This window comes from Musa acuminata, chromosome BXJ2-7, assembly GCF_036884655.1.
Source record: "Musa acuminata AAA Group cultivar baxijiao chromosome BXJ2-7, Cavendish_Baxijiao_AAA, whole genome shotgun sequence".
Classification (NCBI taxonomy): Eukaryota; Viridiplantae; Streptophyta; class Magnoliopsida; order Zingiberales; family Musaceae; genus Musa; species Musa acuminata.
In genome coordinates this window covers 22541180-22546868 of record NC_088344.1, presented here as the reverse complement: position 1 = coordinate 22546868, position 5689 = coordinate 22541180, and positions in this window count along the sequence as shown.

Below are 5689 nucleotides of genomic sequence, written 5' to 3'. Positions count from 1 at the left end.
CTGCTCAGATGTATGAGTTGTTCATTGTTGTTTTGCCATATTGTTCTTTTTTTGTTCATATCAAGATAAGTTTGGCGATAATAACAACAATGTTGCAAAGACAAAGGTGCATTTTCTGTTTTGTTGTGTTAGTTATCTAGTATTTCAGGGATTGGATGTTTAAATGCTCCATGTTTATGCATGTCACTTAGTGCCTGTTTGGTTTGCACTTTGCGCAGACAAAATCGTGAGATGCATGAACTTTTATTAAACATGTCATACATGGTTGCCTGCTTAAGTTTCTCTCAAGATCATTATTGCTGTTATGTAGTCAGTCATAACTGAAAGAAAAGTGCATGGGTTGATGCAAGTTAAAAGGTTTTGCAAGCTCCATAACTTGGACAACTATCTTCCTAAAATTGAAAGTGTATCAATTATTTTCTTATTTCTTTAGATAATATTTGTTACCAGTATCTGACCTTACCAATCATTGTTGGCTACTAATGCAATCCTATAAGCATATTATGTTGCTCTGTTTGACCGATGGTAGGATCACCTTAATGTTCCACATGATGGTCATGGTTTGAGGGTTATAAGGTGCTAATAGCACCAATAGAACATAATTCATGTGTATGCATATAAATAGTTTGAATCTGAGTTTTGAAGTCTAAGAGGAGTATGCAAGACCTTGCTTCAACACAACAATCTGAATGAGATGCTGCAATTTCAGAAACTTGTTCCTCAATATTTTTTTTATAAAATGAAGTGTTCTACATTAATTTTGATTTCCATTTTTTCAGGTTTTATAATTCTTTGAATATTGTTTTCATATTTATCATTTTTTATTTGAGATTTATATTGCTTTTGTTTGCTATATTGTTATTTTGTCCCAAAGTTAGGCATGAAGCTTTTCAAACCTTGGTTTAACATACCACCTGAAATTGTATTGTACGGGCGGTACGTATCGATCCGATAGCTGATTGGAATGCGAACCACCATATATTGGGCGGTATTGCAATTTTGGGGGCGTTTCGAATGCTACATCCTTCATTGAAATTTGATCGTCACTGGCCTGTACCGATTGGTACTGGTCGGATTTAGAATGAAATCAATCAAGATGCTAGATTGAATTGGTTCCAAGGCCCATTTAACCCCATTCCTCCCTTCTTTCACCCTATTTCAATCTCACATTTTCTAACACTCTTTCTCACTCAATCATTCTCTCTTTTTCAGAAATTCTCAATCTTATTCAATATCAACGGAAGAACTGTTCAAAACGTGCCACAAAGCTACTCATAAACGTCCAGAAAAGATAAAACCGCTATTCCTTATTTGGATATTTTTATTGAAATATAACTAAATTTGCATTTAGTTCTAATTAAAATGCCCTAATTTATGATTTCTCCTAATTTTCATGTATTTTCAAAGATTTTCTGAGCATTTTTTTGTAACTGTCAACATGTTCTGACGTACCATGTGTTGGTACACTAATACAGATCGGTACATACTGGATCAGCCAAATACCAGCACAGCTGGTCGGCACAAAATTGCAGTCCTTGTTTCAAACCACCAAAGTTACTGGTTTTTAGCTCATCTACCCTATCTTTAACTGCTCCAATTGAATTTGGGACCTTGGTTTGTTAATGCTACAATTTTTGATGTGAATAAGGTAACAGGCTAAGTTGTTTTTTTAAGTACTTACCGGTAAGAAAATATGTCTCTCTTATACTAATCTGGAAAGGCAAAAAGTTGCATAGGATAACCAAGCAGTTAAATTCATCATGTTTAAGATCTTCCTGTCCTTGGCCCCACTTGCATATGTAAGTGCATGTTACCATGTGGGCCTTTGTGTACAATTTCTTTGTTATATGACTCCGTGGTCCATATATTTGGTGGGAGGATTGCTACTGTGGCTTTATGCCCAGCTGTTGATGCACAAACGAGCCTGACCAGGCTCAAGTACCTGACAACTGATAGACAATTTGTTAGTTGTAGGCTGGAGCATCCAGAGTTCAAGCATTGTGCATAGTATTCAATAAAATTTTTCTAGTTTGCACTGTTAGTTTGTCTAATAATGATAGTTGATTGTGGCTGTATGGTGGTAATTGTTAATGCTTCTTGGCCATACTAGAAAAGCCAACGATTTCTTAACATTTTGTCTATGTTCGCTCCTTTTTTCTTTTGCTTCGTTTCTTTGTTTGCAATTTACATTCTCAAGTTGGTTGTTTTGGTTTTAACATTGTCGTAAGGCAAGGGTCATGACTATTTTTTGCTTGGTCCATATAATTGTGATGCTTTTCATTTGCTTGCAACTTTAGCTTAATTACATATTCATGATGGCTGTTATACATGTAAAGATCTCTAGGTTTGATTGAGCAAGTTTTTAAAAAAATATCAAAACATAGATGTGGAAAATCTCTAGGGTTGTTCTACAACCCTAGGATTAGTTTCCAGTTCTGATAAGTTCTGGGATATGCAAATTTTCACATAAAAAATTCCCTGCAATTTGTCTAATTTTGTTTGTGATAGTGAGGAAATGGCCAAGGGGAGTGCTGTATGGAAAGTGATTTCATGAAGTTGCTCCAAAATTGGGGCAGATTTCCAAAAAAACAAGAAATGCATCTCTCTTAAAGAGCAGAAAGAAAGTGTCTGGGATAAACTTTAGCTTCTAGGCATTGAACACTTCAGCAGCTATCAAGAAGTTACTTTAGCCTGGGAGACAAACCTTGGCAATAAAGGGTTTTAGACCAAGCAGGACCTAATTTGAGTACATGAAGAATGACTTCAGTATGAACCAAGAAAAGAATATGAATGGACCAAGAAGTTCGTAACAGCAAAAGTTTTCATTTATCTTCTATTTATTATTCAACATGAGAGGATGATTGAAGAAATTATCACTGATAGAGTTAGAGTGGGTTCATTGCAGTGAATAGGGGCATTGAGAATGTAGTGTAATCATCCTGTACATCTTAGACAAATCTGAAATTTTGAAAAGGTAGTTTTGACTTCTATGGCTTGCCATAATCTATGGATTTCAATGTTGGGTAGAACATATATGAAAAGAATATAGTGCTGTTGAGATGGATGTAGAATTCGCAATGTTTGCATTTTTCAAACAATTAGCATTAGTCTCAAATCTCAACCGAGGACAAAATGAGGAAAAATTATATAAGGCATTTTCAACATTTGAAATAAGGAAAAAATACATGAGGTGGTTATAACATATCTAAATGAGACTTGTAAATGCACTGATAAGGTTGGTTAGTGCAATTTAGATTTGGTTTGAGGAAAGGTGGAGGAAGATCTAACATGCCTATTAGAAAAGAAAAGAAAATGAGAAATCATTTTCATGGACCTAAACTTTGGTTTGTCATTGACTTAAAGCTGTAACACTTTCCAAAATGAGAAATGATAGTATAACTTGAGAAAAATTTGTAAATCTGTGAAGCTTATGCAAGTTTAAGATAATACCAAGGATAATTTTGACAAAATAAAATATCTTGGTGGACATGTTGATGTAAGAATCGGAGCGAATGCTTATTCCAGTTTATAGTATATGCATGATTTCTTGAAGATAGACTTAGAAGTTTTGCATTTGAGAGCAATTAGGGACATTGGAAGTACATATTGGTATATACTGGTCCAGCCATCAATAATGGATAATATTGGTAGCTATCAGGATTTCTTATAATTTATTATTTTTCGATGAGACCAAGTAGTGCAGGTCTGTGTACCACCCAGTATACCAGTCTTACTGGTTGTCGAAACTAGAAATGAACCAAGATTAAAATCTTCGAATAGGGATAATTTCTTTGGTTGACAACTTGAGTGAAAACCATTTAAGATGACTTGAACTTTTCCAAAGAGAACATACAATGCACCATTTTGGTGGTGAGGTAAGTTAATTCAAATTGTTGCTACTAGGAGAGGTGGAGGAGGGGATCCAAAAAGATTTGATTAGAAACATAAAAATAATTTGATATTATTGATTTAATTAGTGATATTTCACTTATGAGCGCTTAATGATGGAAAAGTATATGATTCATTAGTCTCTTGGGACCAAAAACTTATAATTTAGATTGGGAAAATTGATTACAACTAGATAGTGATAGAGAAGAATGCCGCGAAGAGAGTAATGGAGGAGATAATCTGGTTTTGGAGTGAAGTATCTGTTGACTGCTCTATTCATTGAGTTCTGAACAATGATGAGTGGAATTGCTTTGTAAATATATGCTGATAGTTAGATGGTGGTGCTTGTGACTCTCAGATGTTGTTGGTGCATAAGCATCTTGTAATTTTGAATTTGGAATGGATCGTATTGAATTTATCTAGAAGTGATTCATTTTCAGTGAAAAATCAGCTTGGTGTCATGTTGAGTGATGATTTGTTATGGGCAAAACCAACTTGGTATGAGCTTTGGCTAGTTTTAGACAGTTATGCTGTACTCCATTTTTGAGTGGTTGACTGAAATTGATTTGGTTGTACTTGGTTTTGGCCAAAATTAATTGAAACTTGTTGCATACCAATTTCCAAAATATCATTGGCCTTATATATAGCCTTTTGACCAATTTTCTCTTGTTGGTTCTTGTCACAACTTAAGTTCATTTGGTTCAGATACTGAAGCAATTTGGTTTTTATTTATCAGTAGCTCATTTTTTTTGTTCCTTTCACATCTATATCAGATGCTGAATTTTGGTGAATTATTTCAGAATTATTAGGACCACGGCGTAGTGCTAGTAGCAAGTGGTATGAAGACTTGTCATTTTTTGACCTAGGTGCAAAAGTTAAATATTAGCTAAATATTACTCTTATAGACATAATTTCTGCTGGCATGCTTTACCTTGTTTCTTTTCCAGATACCTTACAATTTAGAATTTGTCTTTTAATGCAGCTTAGGAGTTTGGTTTTGCACATTTTGGGAGCTCCTTACTAGCTTACTTACTGGTATCATAATTATGATAATAATGGTATAATAATTATTGACCTGGCTAAGGCTTGGGTTTCTGGTCGGATTGGTGGTTCGACTGTTCAGATTGCACAAGTAGTAGTTAAAAACAGTAAGTATATAATATCATGTAAGAAATCATTTGTGGTATATTTATGGTTGTATAATGATCAAAGAAACAAAATTCTGCAATGGTTTGAACTTTGAAGTGTACTTAGTCATGTCTTCACAAACAACATTTAGTCTGATCCTCTTTGCAAACAACATCAATATTGCTTACAATTAACAAACCACAACTCATGAAAAAAATTGACTTTGATGTCAAAGGAATCACAGAAATTAAATTTTGATCCCTGACATGAAGATGCTCTGCTAATTTTAAAAATTATAAGGTTTAACAGAGAATGTATAATGAAAATCACTAAAAGAACAGACTTTGGGGATTATGAAACTATAAGTTTGTTATAGAATTTAATTTTGTGGAAAGGTTCATGCAAAATAAGAGGGATGAAATCTCAATATCACATCTTTTCCAGGTAAAGCTTATTGCTTTGTTATGGATTATAATTAAACAGGACAGATGGATGGATAACAGGGATCCAATTTCTGGATTGAGAAAATCCTGAAAGGATGTAGTCGGCAATCTTCTCAAAATTATTTACCACCATCTGGAGTGCCATCTGCTGGGAAAAAACATGAACTGATCATTGGTAAGGGATCAAGATTTTGGAGAGCACCCTAAAAGACCCCTTGCCTCGCCATTCA